The 18036-nt window shown below is 41.0% G+C and overlaps 1 protein-coding gene across 1 annotated transcript in view; it reads right to left on the bottom strand.

Moving 5' to 3' along the window:
- LOC115107701 (E3 ubiquitin-protein ligase HECW2-like) overlaps window positions 1-18036 on the bottom strand; it is a 49653-nt gene that overhangs the window by 9561 nt on the left and 22056 nt on the right. The window lies entirely within an intron of this gene.

The raw sequence follows: 18036 nt of genomic DNA, 5'->3' as shown, positions 1-18036 counted from the left end.
TGAGCGAGGAGATCCGAGGATTTGATCTTGACTCGAAAACCCTCGCAGCTATCCTCCAATCACAAAGGTTTTGCAAATATTAGAACTCTATCACTCTTTGTTCTCCACATGTCTGTTGGCAGTTGGTTGCTAAGCAACCAATTTTAGTTGTCCAGAGTTAAACCAGTCTGTCAAAGGTTGATAGCGCACATCTAAATTCTCAAACTTAATACATACTGCAATTCCAACCACAAAACATTTTATACAACAACTTGCAAGAGCTAAATGTTGGTTTTTGACTTTTATACAGATGTTGGATGTTAACTTGATTACTCTTGTCGCTGAGAATTTTCCTGTTGTTTCAAGAAATTCAAATGAGGTTCGTGATTCCTTGAAAATGAACATTTGGCCTGCCATCAAAATAATATATTTCGCTCACTCAGGCCTAGGTCCCCTAACCGACTTGCCAAAACTATAGTTTGTTAACAATACATTTATGGAGTGGTTGACAAACAAGTTTTAACTTCTTCGAGATAGGGGGCGCTCTTTTAATTTTTGGATAAAAAAGTTCCCGTTTTAAACAAGATATTTTGTCACGAAAAGATGCTCGACTATGCATGTAATTGACAGCTTTGGAAAGAAAAAGTCTGACTTTTCCAAAACTGCAAAGATATTATCTGTGAGTGCCCCAGAACTAATGCTACAGGCGAAACCAAGATGAAGTTTCATACAGGAAATGCCCCAGATTCTGAAGGCGCTGTGTTCCAATGTCTCCTTATATGGCTGTGAATGCACCAGGAATGTGCCTGCCCTTTGTGTCGTTTCTCCAAGGTGTCTGCAGCATTGTGACGTATTTGTAGGCATATCATTGGAAGATTGACCATAAGAGACTACATTTACCAGGGGTCCGCCCGGTGTCCTGTGTCAAAATTATTGCGTAATCTTTAGGTCCATGCGCCGTTCCATTTCTTCAGAAGAGAAAGTCAACTGCCACGATGGATTTATCGTCGATAGATATGTGAAAAACACCTTGAGGATTGATTCTAAACATCGGTTTGCCATGTTTCTGTCAATATTATGGAGTTAATTTGGGAAAAAGTTCGCGTTTTAATGACTTAATTTTCGTTTTTTTTCTTACCCAAACATGATGGAGAAAACGGAGCGATTTCTCCTAAACAAGTAATCTTTTTGGAAAAACTGAACATTTGCTATCTAACTGAGAGTCTCCTCATTGAAAACATCTGAAGTTCTTCAAAGGTAAATTATTTCATTTGAATGTTTTTCTGGTTTTTGTGAAAATGTTGCTTGCTGAATGTCAGGCATAATCCTATGCTAGGCTATCAATACTGTTACACAAATGCTTGTGTAGCTATGGTTGAGAAGCATATTTTTGAAAATCTGAGATGACAGTGTTGTTAACAAAAGGCTAAGCTTGAGAGCAAATAGATTTATTTCATTTCATTTGCGATTTTCATGAATAGTTAATGTTGCGTTATGCTAATGAGCTTGCGGATAGATTTACACAATCCTGGATACAGCTTTTTTTCGTAGCTAAACGTGACGCAGAAAACGGAGCGATTTGTCCTAAACAAATAATATTTTTGTAAAAACTGAACATTTGCTATCTACCTGAGAGTCTCCTCATTGAAAACATCTGAAGTTCTTCAAAGGTAAATGATTTTATTTGAATGTTTTTCTGGTTTTTGTGAAAATGTTGCCTGCTGAATGCTAACGCTAAATGCTACGCTAAATGCTACGCTAGCTATCAATACTGTTACACAAATGCTTGTTTTGCTATGGTTGAGAAGCATATTTTGAAAATCTGAGAGGACAGTGTTGTTAACAAAAATCTAAGCTTGAGAGCTAGCATATTGATTTCATTTCATTTGAGATTTTCATGAATAGTTAACGTTGCGTTATGGTAATGAGCTTGAGGCTGTATTCACGATCCCGGATCCGGGATGGCAAGGTTAATGACTCCAACCTAAGTGTATGTAAACATCTGACTTCAACTGTAAGTGTCCCATGATCTCAGTATATATGCACCTGTTCTGAAAGGCCCCACAGTCTGCAACACCACTAAGCAAGGGGCACCACCAAGCAGGCAGCACCATGAAGATCTCCAAACAGTTCAGGGACAAAGTTGTGGAGAAGTACAGATCAGGGTTGGGTTATAAATAAATATCCAAAACTTTGAACGGAGAACCATTAAATCCATTATTAAAAAATGGAAAGAATATGGCACCACAACAAACTTGCCAAAGAGACGGCCGCCCACCAAAACTCACAGACCAGGCAAAGAGGGGGTTAACCAGAGAGGCAACAAAGTTACCAAAGATAACCATGAAGGAGCTGCAAAGCTCCACCGCGGAGATTGGAGTATCTGTCCATAGGACCACTTTAAGCCATACACTCCACAGAGCTGGGCTTTACGGAAGAGTGGCCAGAAAAAAAGCCATTGCTTAACCTCTCTTGGGTAGAGGGCAGTATTTTCACGTCCGGATGAAAAGTGTGCCCAAAGTTAACTGCCTGTTAATCAGGCCCAGTAGCTAGGATATGCATATATTGGTAGATATGGATAGAAAACACTCTAAAGTTTCTAACACTGTTACCTCTTGAAACTACGGGGCACTATTTTCATTTTTGGAAAAATAACGTTCCCAGAGTAAACGGGCTATTTTGTCAGGACAAGATGCTAGAATATGCATATAATTGAACGCTTAGGATAGAAAACACTCTAAAGTTTCCAAAACTGTAAAAATATTGTCTGTGAGTACAACAGAACTGATATTGCAGGCGAAAGCCTGAGAAAAATCCAATCAGGAAGGGACTCTTATTTAGAAACCTCTGCGTTCCTATTGAGCAGTGAATGGGATATTAACCAGATTCCTTTTTCTATGGCTTCCCTAATGTGTCTAGTGTCACAAGACATAGTTTCAGGCTTTTATTTTGAAAAATGAGCGTGAAGGACAACATTGCGTCAGTGGTCAGCTGGTGGCTCTCAGAGCGAGATGTGCATAATAGACAAAGGCGGCCATTGTGCCTCTCGCTCCTACTGGGAAGCCAACTGTCCCGGTTGATATATTATCAAATAGATATTTGAAAAACACCTTGAGGATTTATTATAAAAAAAACGTTTGCCATGTTTCTGTCAATATTATGGATCTAATTTTGAATATTTTTCGGCGTTGTCGTGACCGCAGTTTCCGGTGGATTTCTCAACCAAACGTGAAGAACAAAAGGAGGTATTTCGGCTATAAAAATAATCTTTATGGACAAAATTAACATATGCTGTCTAACTGGGAGTCTCGTGAGTGAAAACATCCGAAGCTCAAAGGTAAACGATTTAATTTGATTGCTTTTCTAATTTTCGTGACCAAGTTGCCGACTGCTAGCTGGACATAATGCTATGCTAGGCTATCGATAAACTTACACAAATGCTTGTCTTGCTTTTGCTGTAAAGCATACATTTAAAAATGTAGTTTCAATTTCGCGCTCTGCAATTTCAACGGTTGTTGGCCAGGTGGGACGCTACCTGGTTTGGTGTTCACCAAAAGGCATGTGGGAGACTACCCAAACATATTGAAGAAGTACTCTGGTCAGATTAGACTAAAATGTAGCTTTTTGGCCATCAAGGAAAACGCTATGTCTGGCACAAACCCAACACCTCTCATCACCCTGAGAATACCATCCCCTGTGGGGATGTTTGTCATCGGCAGGGACTCTGAAACTGGTCAGAATTGAAGGAATGATGCATGGTGCTAAATAGAGGGAAAATCTTGAAGGAACTGGTTTCAGTCTTCCAGAGATTTGAGACTGAGACGGAGGTTCACCTTCCAGCAGGACAATGATCCAAAGCATACTGCTAAAGCAACACTCGAGTGGTTGAAGAGGAAATATTTAAATGTCTTGGAATGGCCTAGTCAATGCCCAGACTTCAATCCAATTGAGAATCTGTGGTATGCCTTAAAGATTGCTGTACACCAGTGGAACCCATCCAACTTGAAAGGAGCTAGAGCAGTTTTGCCTTGAAGAATGGGCAAAAATCCCAGTGGCTAGATGTGCCAAATTTATAGAGACATATCCCAAAAGACTTGCAGCTGTAATTGCTGCAAAGTGTGTCTCTACAAAGTATTGACTTTGGGGGGTGAATAGATATGCACAGTCAAGTTCTGTTTTTTTTAAACTTATGTCTTGTTTGTTTCACAATAAAAAATCTTTTGCATCTTCAAAGTGCAAAATTTTACCACTTGGTCCTTGGTTGGTGGGTGTTTCTGAAATGGCATTCTTCCTCCTCTTCTGAGGAGGAGTAGCGAGAAGAATCAGAGGACCAATGCGCAGCGTGGTAAGTGTCCATAACGTTTATTTTAAGACATAAACTGAACACTATGAAATACAAAACAATAAACGCGAACATGAACGAAACCGAAACAGTACCGTGTGGCAACAAACACTCACACGGAAACAAACACCCACAAACCAAAAGTGAAACCCAGGCTACCTAAGTATGATTCCCAATCAGAGACAACTAACGACACCTGCCTCTGATTGAGAACCATACTAGGCTGAACTCAAAACCCCAACATAGAAAAACACACATAGACTGCCCACCCAAACTCACGCCTTGACCATACTAAATAAAGACAAAACAAAGGAAATCAAGGTCAGAACGTGACAGATCCATGTATCCGGGTAAGAGTCTAACTACATTTTCAGATATTATACGTTTCTAATTTTGTCAGAAAGCAGTTTTCATTGCAAGTTAAAGTGTACTGTTTGCTAGCTAGCAACGTTAATACATGTTACGTGTATTATCAGTGTAGTAATATTAAAATCAGAAATCCATTTGCATTGCTAGTTATATAGTTAACATTGAATCTAGTTGGTTAGCTTTAGCTACTTTCAGATTCATACTACAGCTATGACAATCAGTTCACATTGGTGGTTATAGTATGTGTTGGGATTATGACGGTTCATTGCTAGCTAGCTAACTACCTAAATGTCTAAACAAAAGACTCCACTCCACTATTTCATGTCTAGACAATAGTGACCCATCCACTTAGCTAGATGTGGCTGGGGGTGTTTATATAATTTCTTTCACATGACCCATCAATTTAGACAAGTGTGTTATAATCTAATAATTATAAAATATTTTTATCAGGACACTTTGTTTTTGATATTGCTACTATGCAAATATTCAAGTAACCATTTCACTGTAATGTTTACACCTTCTGTCTCCTGTGCATGTGGCAAATTGACTACTCACTCTCTTTAGCACATGGCCTCACATGTGAATCCTTAAAGAGATGGGTGGGGCGAAGGCTTAAGAGGGTGTGAACGATTCTTAATGAGTGTAGACAAAGAAGAGCTCTCCAGTAAGTGTACCAAAACATTCAAGGGCCATTTTCACAAAAGTAGGGTTACATTCAGGTTTCAACTTTAAAAGCAGAATTACTGTCCCATTATTCCTCAACTGTAGTGTATGATATAGCATTTTCTAGCTCGAAGTCTCTACTTTCATCCAATGTAAAAAACACGATTTAAAATGTTGCTACGTGGGACCGAATCTAACTTCCGCGACGCATATAAGGCCCTGCCCCGCCCTCCTTTCGGAAAAGCTGACCACGACTCAATTTTTTGATCCCTGCCTACAGACAGAAACTAAAACAAGAAGCTCCCACGCTGAGGTCTGTTCAACGCTGGTCCGACCAATCTGATTCCACTCTCCAAGACTGCTTCCATCACGTGGACTGGGATATGTTTCGTATTGTGTCAGACAACAACATTGACGAATACGCTGATTCGGTGTGCGAGTTCATTAGAATGTGCGTTGAAGATGTCGTTCCCATAGCAACGATTAAAACATTCCCAAACCAGAAACCGTGGATTGATGGCAGCATTCGCGTGAAACTGAAAGCACGAACCACTGCTTTTAATCAGGGCAAGGTGACCGGAAACATGACCAACACAAACAGTGTAGCTATTCCCTCCGCAAGGCAATCAAACAAGCTAAGCGTCAGTATAGAGACAAAGTAGAATCTCAATTCAACGGTTCAGACACAAAAGGTATGTGGCAGGGTCTACAGTCAATCACGGATTACAAAAAGAAAACCAGCCCCGTCACGGACCAGGATGTCTTGCTCCCAGGCAGACTAAATAACTTTTTTGCCCGCTTTGAGGACAATACAGTGCCACTGACACGGCCTGCAACAAAAACATGCGGCCTCTCCTTCACTGCAGCCGAGGTGAGTAAAACATTTAAACTTGTTAACCCTCGCAAGGCTGCAGGCCCAGGCGGCATCCCCAGCCGCGCCCTCAGAGCATGCGCAGACCAGCTGGATGGTGTGTTTACGGACATATTCAATCAATCCCTATCCCAGTCTGCTGTTCCCACATGCTTCAAGAGGGCCACCATTGTTCCTGTTCCCAAGAAAGCTAAGGTAACTGAGCTAAATGACTACCACCCCGTAGCACTCACTTCCGTCATCATGAAGTGCTTTGAGAGACTAGTCAAGGACCATATCACCTCCACTCTACCTGACACCCTAGACCCACTCCAATTTGCTTACCGCCCAAATAGGTCCACAGACGATGCAATCTCAACCACACTGCACACTGCCCTAACCCATCTGGACAAGAGGAATACCTATGTGAGAATGCTGTTCATCGACTACAGCTCGCCATTTAACACCATAGTACCCTCCAAGCTCGTCATCAAGCTCGAGACCCTGGGTCTCGACCCCGCCCTGTGCAACTGGGTACTGGACTTCCTGACGGGCCACCCCCAGGTGGTGAGGGTAGGCAACAACATCTCCACCGCGCTGATCCTCAACACTGGGGCCCCACAAGAGTGCGTTCGGAGCCCCCTCCTGTACTCCCTGTTCACTCACGACTGCGTGGCCACGCACGCCTCCAACTCAATCATCAAGTTTGCGGACGACACAACAGTGGTAGGCTTGATTACCAACAACGACGAGACGGCCTACAGGGAGGAGGTGAGGGCCCTCGGAGTGTGGTGTCAGTAAAATAACCTCACACTCAACGTCAACAAAACTAAGGAGATGATTGTGGACTTCAGGAAACAGCAGAGGGAACACCCCCCTATCCACATCGATGGAACAGTAGTGGAGAGGGTAGCAAGTTTTAAGTTCCTCGGCATACACATCACAGACAAACTGAATTGGCCCAGCCACACAGTCAGCATCGTGAAGAAGGCGCAGCAGTGCCTCTTCAACCTCAGGAGGCTGAAGAAATTTGGCTTGTCACCAAAAGCACTCAAACTTTTACAGATGCACAATCGAGAGCATCCTGGCGGGCTGTATTACCGCTTGGTACGGCAACTGCCTCGCCCACAACCGTAAGGCTCTCCAGAGGGTAGTGAGGTCTGCACAACGCATCACCGGGGGCAAACTACCTGCCCTCCAGGACACCTACACCACCCGATGTTAAAGGAAGGCCATAAAGATCATCAAGGACAACAACCACCCGAGCCACTGCCTGTTCACCCCTCTATCATCCAGAAGGCGAGGTCAGTACAGGTGCATCAAAGCTGGGACCGAGAGACTGAAAAACAGCTTCTATCTCAAGGCCATCAGACTGTTAAACAGCCACCACTAACATTGAGTGGCTGCTGCCAACACACCCACTCAACTCCAGCCACTTTAATAATGGGAATTGATGGGAAATGATGTAAAATATATCACTAGCCACTTTAAACAATGCTACCTAATATAATGTTTACATACCCTACATTATTCATCTCATATGTATACGTATATACTGTACTCTATATCATCTACTGCATCTTTATGTAATACATGTATCACTATGCCACTTTGTTTACATACTCATCTCATATGTATATACTGTACTCGATACCATCTACTGTATCTTGCCTATGCCGCTCTGTACCATCACTCATTCATATATATTTACGTACATATTCTTTATCCCCTTATACACACAAGTGTAAGACAGTAGTTTTGGAATTGTTAGTTAGATTACTTGTTGGTTATTACTGCATTGTCGGAACTAGAAGCACAAGCATTTCGCTACACTCGCATTAACATCTGCTAACCATGTGTATGTGACAAATCAAATTGGATTTGAATCCAAGTGGTGTGTAAATAGGGGTGCTAATTTGCATTTGTGTAAAGTACTTAAGTAAAAATACTTTAAAGTACTACTTGAGTAGTTTTTGGAGGTATCTGTAGTTTACTATTTATATTTTGGGCAACTTTTACTTTATAACATTGCTATAGAAAATAAAAGTACTTTTTACTCCCTACATTTTCCATGACATTCAAAAGTACTCATTACATTTTGAATGCTTAACAGGACAAGAAGATTGTCCAATTCACACACTTATCAAGAGAATATCCCTGGTCGTCCCTACTGCCTCTGATCTGGCGGACTTAATAAACACAAATGCATCTTTTGTAAATTATGTCTGTGTGTAGGGGTGTACCCCTGACTATTCGTACATTTTAAAACAAGAAAATGGTGCCGTCTGCTTTGCTTAATATAACTAATTTGAAATTATTTATACATTTACTTTTGATACTGAAGTATATTTAGAACCAAATACTTTTACTCAAGTAGTATTTTACTGGATGACTTCCAATTTTACTTGAGTAACTTTCTATTAAAAAGGTATCTATAATTTTACTCAAGTATGACAATTGGGTATTTTTTACACCGCTGCTAATTTTGTCCCAAAATGTTAAATAGAATTATATGGGAAAGCTGTGCCTTCCTGGTGCTTTTCTCCACAGTAACGTTTTAACAGTGTTTAATATTTATTTTGGGGTGAACCTTCTTTTTAGTGATTCTGGTCTGCTGATAGTTACTACAGGGTTTTTGAGTCTACGAAGGCAGTAGGATCAGTCCAACTGTTGTTTAATTCTGAATTATATCGACTTTAAAATAGTTGTTAATCACTGTTTTTTCTAATTAACGCATTTGTATATCTTTTAAAATTATAACTAGTTTGGCATGTATTCGCGTTGCGAGTGCTGTGAGGTTTGCCATTAAGTAGTGTGCTTTATTTGAGTTTAGTAGTTGTTGGCTCTCTTCAAAAGTAAAAGATCATATATTCCTGTTTAAGTTTTTTTAGAGTACTTTCTTCTTAAGATAGAAATTCAAATGAAAGAGAAATAAATCACTAACTCAGATTTAACTTTTGCAGAGTATGAGATTATCATTTCCCTATGTACGCCTTAAAAGCATCCCAAATTATATCGAAGGTTGGCTTTTCTCTGTCCTCTATGTCTACATTTGTAATGGTTTTTATTTTTTCATTTAAATATTTAATACATTTTGGCTCTTGAAGATGTACTCTTGTTCATTCTCCATATTCTGTCGCTAATTGTATTTTCTGTTGATGTAATTAAGCATGAGATACAGGTGAATGATTTGATATGTCAAGGATTTTATAACCAGTAAATTATTGTGTGCATTTTTGCAAGAAGCAAAAACGTAGTAAATTCTTGAATAGTCTTTCTATAATAGCTTTTCAATAAATATTGTTTTGTAGTTGGGAATAATAATCTCCAGGTGTCCTGTAAATTATTTGTAGAGATTACATTTTTCCGCATCACTGGAGGCTCAATGAAAACGTATTTATTGCGACACCTGTCAAACTTATTGAATGTGTGATTTAGTGTTGCCTGTTAAAATAATAGTTCATGTCTGGATTTGATTTAATATAGCTTGAATTCTATCTATAATTAACAGATTTGACATTTGATTTGCATTCGCCTTCAACACACAATTTCAACAGTAGAACTATATCTGCGAAATAACGATTGTACTGCAGAAATATTTAATATAAAAAAAATGCAGTAGTTAAATAAAGTGCAACTTGCCTCTGATCACATCTGACTACGAACCTACGGAACAAAAATATCCTCCAGGAGTGAAGACGTGCGCTTCACTTTAAGAGCCGAGGTGGAGGTACAGGGTTTGAAGGACAACTATGAGAGCCAATGGAATTAAGAGTTCTGATGACAAGCTATTTTGAAAACATTTCATTGTTGGTCAAGGGGTCGTGAAACGTTCATGCAGAATTAAATGAACAGAATTATACAGATTTAAATAAATAAAATAGTATCGATTAATGTACAAAAATAGCACTCACTTCTGTCATCATGAAGTGCTCTGAGAGGCTAGGATCATATCACCTCCACCTTACCTGACACCCTAGAACCAATGCAATTTACATACTGCCCCAATAGCTCCACGGATGATGCAATCGCCATCGTACTGCACACTGCCCTATCCCATCTGGACAAGAGGAAGACCTACATAAGAATTATGTTCATTGACTACAGTTCAGCCTTAAAACACCATAGTACCCTCCAAGCTCATCATTAAGCTTGGGGCCCTGGGTCTGAACCCCGCCCTGTGCAATTGGGTCCTGGACTTCCTGACGAGCCTATCCCAGGTGGTGAAGGTAGCCAACAACACCTCCACTACGCTGATCCTCAACACTGGGGCCCCACAAGGGTGAGTACTCAGCCCCTTCCTGTACTCCCTGTTCACCCATGACTGCATGGCCACGCAGGTCCCCAACTCAATCACCAAGTTTTCGGCCACTGTTGTGCCAGGTAAATAACCTCTCCCTCAACATCAACCATGCGAAGGAGCTGATCGTGGACTTCAGGATACAGCAGAGTGAGCACACCCCCATCCACATCGATGGGGCCACAGAGGAGAAGGTGAAAAGCTTCATGTACCTTGGCGTACACATCACTGAAAATCTGAAATGGTCCACCCGCACAGAAGTCGCAACAGTGCCTCTTCAAACTCAGGAGGCAGAAGAAATTTGGCTTGGCCCATAAGACCCTCACAAACTTTTATTGGTGCACCATTGAGAGCATCCTGTCGGGCTATATCACTGCCTTGTATGGCAACTGCACCACCCGCAACCGCAGGGCTCTCCAGAGGGCCCCCTCCTAGTACCCTGCCCTGAACTGTAGTCACTAGTTGCCTACAACCCGGTTACTCTACCATGCTGCTGACCTATGTATACTTAACAGAAATATAAATGCTGCAGGCGACAATTTCAACAAATCTACAGATTTACAGTTCATATAAGGAAATCCTTACATTGAAATGAATTAAAACCTAATCGATGGATTTCACAGGCCCACCCACTTGGAAGCCAGGCCCAGCCAATCAGTGTTTGTTTTTCTCTACAAAAGAGCTTTATTACAAACAGGAATACTCTTCAGTTTCATCAGTTGTCCGGGTGGCTGGTCTCAGACGATCCCACAGGTGAAGAAGCCGGATGTGGAGGTCCGTGGTCTGCGGTTGTGAGGCCAGTTGGACGCACTGCCACATTCTCTAAAACAACATTGGAGGTGCCTTATGGTAGAGAAAGTAACATTACATTCTCTAGCAACAGCTCTGGTGGACATTCCTTCAGTCAGCATGCCAATTGCGCACACACTCCCTCAAAACTTGACATATGTGGCATTGTGTTGTGTGATAAAACTGCACATTTTAGAGAAGCCTTTTATTGTCCCCAGCACAAGGTGCACCTGTGTAATTATCATGTGTTTTAAATCAGATTTTCTTGGTATGCCACACCTGTCAGGTGGATGGATTATCTTGGCAAACTGAGAAATGCCCACTGAAAGGGAAGTAAACAAATGTGTACACAACATTTTAGTGAAATAAGCTTTCTGTAGGTATGGAACACTCCTGGGATCTTTTCTTTCAGCTTATGAAACACGGGACCAAAATTTTGTATGAAATAACATATGGAATCATGTAGTAACCAAAAAAAGGTTAAACAAATCTAAATATATTTTAGATTCTTCAAAGTAGCCATCCTTTGCCTTGACAGCTTTTCACACTTAGTATTCTTTCAACCAGCTTCACCTGTAATGCTTTTCCAACAGTCTTGAAGCAGTTCCCAGTTCCCAGTTTTGAAGCAGGTAGCCTAGGGGTTAGAGTGTTGGTCTTCTAACCAAAAGGTTGCAAGATCAAATCCCTGAGCTGACAAGCTAAAAATTTTATTCTGCCCCTGAACAAGGCAGTTAACCCACTGTTCCTAGGCTGTCATTGAAAATAAGAATTATTACTTAACTGACTTGCCTAGTTAAATAAAAGGTAAATAAATTTAAAAAATACGCTGAGCACTTGTTGGCTGCTTTTCGGTCACTCTGTGGTCCAACTCATCCCAAACCATCTCTTTGCAGCAATTCAACCATGAAGACCTGATTCACACAGTTGATGTTGAGATGTGTCTGTTACTTAAACTTTGTGAAAGAGTTGTTTGGGCTGCATTTTGAGTCTGGTAACTCTACTGAACGTATCCTCTGCTGCAGAGGTATCTCTGGGTCTTCCATTCCTGTGGCGGTCCTCATGAGAGCCAGTTTCATCATAGTGCATGATGGTTTTTGCGACTGCACTTGAAGACACTTTGTTATTGAAATGTTACGGATTGACTGATCTTTGTGTCTTAAGGTAATGATGGACTGTCATTTCTCTTTGCTCATTTGAGCTGTTCTTGCCCTAATATGGACTTGGTCTTTTACCAAATAGGGTTGTGTTGTCACAACACAACTGATTGGTTCAAACACATTAAGGAAACAAATTAACTTTTAACAAGGCACACCTGTTAACTGAAATGCATTCCAGGTGACTACCTCATGAAGCTGGTTGAGAGAAAGGGTAGCAACTTTGAAGAAGCTCAAATACACACTACCGTTCTAAAGTTTGAGGTCACTTCGAAATAGTTAAAAGCACATTTTTGCCCATTAAAATAATATCAAATTGATCAGAAAGTGTAGACATTGTTAATGTTGTAAATGACTATTGTAGCTGGAAACAGCTGATTATTAATGGAATATCTACATAGGCACACAGAGGCCCATTATCAGCAACCATCATTCCTGCATTCCAATGGCACGTTGTGTTAGCTAAGTTCATAATTTTAAAAAGGCTAATTGATCATTAGAAAACCCTTTTGCAATTGTTAGCACAGCTGAAAGCTGTTGTGCTGATTAAAGAAGCAAATCAAACTGGCCTTCTTTAGACGAGTTGAGTATCCGGAGCATCAGCATTTGTGGGTTCGATTACAGGCGCAAAATGGCCAGAAACATAGCCCTTTCTTCTGAAACTCATCAGTCTATTCTTGTTCTGAGAAATGAAGGCTATTCCGTGCGATAACTTGCCAAAAAACGTCAACAGTGAAAAGGCAACTCCAGGATGCTGGCCTTCTAGGCAGAGTTGCAAAGAAAAAAAGAAAAAATCTCAGACTGGCCAATAAAAATAAAATATCAAGATGGACAAAAGAACACAGACACTGGACACAGGAAGATTGGAAAAAAGTGTTTGAGGTGTTCGGATCACGAAGAACATTCTTGAGACGCAGAAAAAAATGAAAAGATGCTGAGGAGTGCTTGACGTAATCTGTCAAGCATGGTGGAGGCAATGTTATGGTCTGGGGTTGCTTTGGTGGTGGTAAAGTGGGAGATTTGTACAGGGTAAAAAGGGATCTTGAAGGAAGGCTATCACTCCATACCATACCCGGTGGACAGCACTTATTTGGAGCCAATTTCCTCCTACAACAGGACAATGACACAAAGCACATCTCCAAACTATGCAATAACTATTTTGGGAAGAAGCAGTCGGCTGGTATTCTGTCTATAATGGAGTGGCCAGCACAATCACCGGATTGTGGGAGCAGCTTGACCGTATGGCACGTAAAAAGTGCGTACCATACGTAAAAAGTGCCAATCAAGCCAATCCAACTTGTGGGAGGTGCTTCAGGATACATGGGGTGAAATATCTTCAGATTACCTCAACAAACTGACAACTAAAATGCCAAAGATCTGCAAGGCTGTAATTGCTGCAAATGGAGGATTCTTTGACGAAAGCAAAGTTTGAAAGACAATTATTATTTCAATTTTAAAAAATCATTATTTATAGCCTTGTCAACATCTTGACTATATTTGCTACTCATTTTGCAACTAATTTCATGTATGTTTTCATGGAAAACAAGGACATTTCAAAGTGACCCCAAACTTTTGAACAGTGTATTTTGATTTGTTGAAGACATTTTGGTCACATGATTCCATATGTGTTATTTCATAGTTTTGAGGTCTTCACTATTATTCTACAATGTAGAAAATAGTAAACATTTTTTTTTTAAACTGGAATTAGTAGGTGTCCAAACTTTTGACTGTCACGCACGCACGCTCCGGACTCAGATGTTGCTCGTCCTAATATTTCTTAATTAAATTATTTTACTTTCATGTGTGTGCATTGTTAGATATTAGTGCACTGTTGGAGCCAGAAACGCAATTATTTTGCTACACCCGCAGTAACAAATAAATGCCAAATGTGTATGCGACCAATAAAGAACAGTATGCCTAGGGTGGCTAGAGTCTTTTTTAGGGCCTTCCTCTGACACCGCCTGGTACAGAGGTCCTGGATGGCAGGAAGCTTGGCCCAGGTGATGTACTAGGCCGTATGCACTACCCTCTAGTGCCTTGCAGTTGGAGGCCGAGCAGATGCCATACCAGGCAGCAGAGGTGTGGACTCGAGTCACATGACTTGGACTCGAGTCACAAATATGACTTGCAACTCAACTTTGACTTGAACACCAATGACTTGTGACTTAACTTGGACTTGAGCCTTTTGACTTGACCTGACTTGATACCCTCCTCAAACCCAGATATTAAAAATTATGCTATGAAAAAAAGGGTGCAGCGCACAAACTCTTCATTTAACAGGTTACAATTTGAATTGGAAAGTAGCCAATCAAATTGTGGCAGCTGAGAAAAAAGTGAGTGTGGCAGTGCAGAGGAAAGTCAGCTGGTGAATTCAGATGGAGCCCTTGGAAAGATGATACCCAAAATTATTATTTTTGGATATAAAGACTACGCTGTATCAACAAAAACGGATTGCAATTTGCAAAACATGCGGGAAGAAAATTACAGACGGAGGTGCAACAATTTCCAACTTTGTTCGACATTTGAAGCTGCACAAAGAACAGTAATTTGTGGCAAATATAGCCGACAGCTATATAATTTATATCTTTGTTAGTGTAGTATGTAGGCTAACATAACGTTAAATCAATGAGCCTCCACAGTCAGTGCGGGAATGTGAACATTGCACCCAAGATTGAGCTACAACTGGCTATGCAGTTGGTAGCCTAAATCCTGCCGGATGTTACTGCTGTTCCTAAATCCTTTGACATACGTTAGCCTAATGTAACCACACACAGGGAATGTGCATGTGCGTATTAAGGTGGTGAGATTGTGTACAAGCCTACGGCGCCCAATAGCGATCCTCGATAGTCGATTTCTATGGGGGGAGGGGGGTCTTTCTCATGGCTATTTCCATGGAAATACAAAGTTTATTTGGAAAGTATAAATATATATATATTTTTTAAAAGCATTCATGATTTGCATAAATGTAATATACTATTACTCTTGTTAAAAATATGAAATGGTACTACAGTTGGTGAAGAGCACATTATGACTGGTTTAGGACTCGACTTGGGACTTGAGTCTTATTTGTGACTTGTAAAACAATGACTTTGCCCCACCTCTGCCAGGCAGTGATTCAACCCATCAGGATGCACTCGATGGTGCAGCTGTATAACTTTTTGAGCATCTGAGGACCCATGCCAAATCTTTTCAGTCTCCTGATGGGTTTTGTTGTGCCGTCTCTACGACGGTCTTGGTGTGCTTGGACCATGTCAGTTTGTTGGGGACGTGGACACCAAGGAACTTGAAGCGCTCAACCTGCTCCACTACAGCCCCGTCGATGAGAATGGGGGCATGCTCGGTCCTCCTTTTCCTGTAGTCCACAATCATCTCCTTTGTCTTGCAAATCTACAAAATGGCTTCCAACACTCTACTCAGCAAACTGGATTCAGTCTATCACAGTGCCATCCGTTTTGTCACCAAAGCACCTTATACCACCCACCACTGCGACTTGTATGCTCTAGTCGGCTGGCCCTCGCTACATATTCGTCGCCAGACCCACTGGCTACAGGTCATCAACAAGTCCATGCTAGGTAAAGCTCCGCCTTATCTCAGTTCACTGGTCACGATGGCAACACCCATCCGTAGCACACGCTCCAGCAGGTGTATCTCACTGATCATCCCTAAAGCCAACACCTCATTTGGCCGCCTTTCGTTCCAGTACTCTGCTGCCTGTGACTGGAACGAACTGCAAAAATCGCTGAAGTTGGAGACTTTTATCTCCCTCACCAACTTCAAACGTCAGCTATCCGAGCAGCTAACCGATCGCTGCAGCTGTACATAGTCTATTGGTAAATAGCCCACCCATTTTCACCTACCTCATTCCCATACTGTTTTTATACTGTTTTTTTTATTTTTTTATTTACTTTTCTGCTCTTTTGCACACCAATATCTCTACCTGTACATGACCATCTGATCATTTATCACCCTAGTGTTAATCTGCAAAATGGTATTATTCGCCTACCTCCTCATGCCTTTTGCACACATTGTATATAGACTGCCCATTTTTTTCTACTGTGTTATTGACTTGTTAATTGTTTACTCCATGTGTAACTCTGTGTTGTCTGTTCACACTGCTATGCTTTATCTTGGCCAGGTCGCAGTTGCAAATGAGAACTTGTTCTCAACTAGCCTACCTGGTTAAATAAAGGTGAAATAAAAAAATAAAAAATAAAAATAAAAATTGCTCACATTAAGGGAGAGGTGGTTGTCCTTGCGCCACACGGTCAGGTCTCTGACCTCCCTATAGGCTGTCTCATCGTTGTCGATGATCAGGCCTACCACTTGTGTCATCAGCAAACTTAATGATGGTGTTGGAGTCGAGCCTGGCAGTGCATTCATGAGTGAACAGGGAGTACAGGAGGTGACTGAGCATGTAACTGAGGGGCCCTTTGCTGCAGCAACAGATCAGGCTGAAGCCATCACCAAATCTATTGGGATGTTTAATCGCTGCAGACATAAGACCACACTCTGTTGTGGAAAACAAAAAGGCTTAAAAATATTGTTAAAATGCTTGAGCCACGCTACGAAATCCCCTCGCAGATCATGCCAGCTCTTTGTGAACAGGAAAAGATCAAAATTGAGCACTGAAACTGCACCGTCTGTGTCCATGATCCTACCTCTGAAAACAAGGATTCTACAGTGGTTCCTCCTTTAAAAGTTGGGGCACACCTTGCGTGCTGCCTCAGCTTTCTGTGGCACGTCATTTAATTCTCAGCCATTTTTTCTGTTACTGCAAGTAATTGCTAGTTTGACCACCAGAGGGGATCTTTGAGAAGCATTTGATAGTATTCCGTATTGGCATTAACAGAGAATTTAAAACCTTTTTTGTATAGTATGAGGTTGATTAAGAAATTTGGCTTAATTAATTTGATAAAAATTATGGTGTTTCTATTCAGAGAAAAACGAAACCCTCAGGGTATCTATGGCGCTGTACAACGTGACGTCGGGAGTAGACTACAGGATCGGAGGATTCTAAATTGTTTGTCATCATTAGACAACTTCGTTCCAATATTTCTGTAAATCAGTGATATTTATTCCCATAGTAATTCATTATGGATCCATAACTAAAATCAACTTTGAAAGAGCATTTTGAAAGAAAATCATTATTGTATTAAATAAATGTGTTTATTAGGCTACTGTGCAGTTTACAATAAATACTGTAGTAAACATGGCTAATTCCTTACATAAGGGAGAGTAGGCCATGTCTATACTACAGCATGCGGGGTACGCGGGAGACCGGTGTTATGTCCGGTGTGATGTCTTCACTATTATTCTACAATGTAGAAAATAGTAAAAATAAAGAAAAATCCTGGAATGAGTAAGTGTCCAAACTTTTGACTGGTACTTGCTTAATTAATTTGATTAATATTATGGTGTTTCTATTCCATGAAAAACCCTCTGGGTTTCTGTTCGAATGGAACGGAAAATATGGTGCTGTACAATGTGACGGTAGGCAGTACAGTACTGGGCTATTTAGCTAAAGAATCCCTGTGTCCTGTGGACGGGAGACCGGGTGGAAGGAGTAGGCTGTTCACGTAAATAGGAATTT

Source organism: Oncorhynchus nerka, linkage group LG3 (assembly GCF_034236695.1).
Source record: "Oncorhynchus nerka isolate Pitt River linkage group LG3, Oner_Uvic_2.0, whole genome shotgun sequence".
In the NCBI taxonomy this organism is placed as follows: Eukaryota; Metazoa; Chordata; class Actinopteri; order Salmoniformes; family Salmonidae; genus Oncorhynchus; species Oncorhynchus nerka.
Note: the sequence above shows the minus strand (reverse complement) of the source record. Positions and strands in the feature narration are given on the sequence as shown.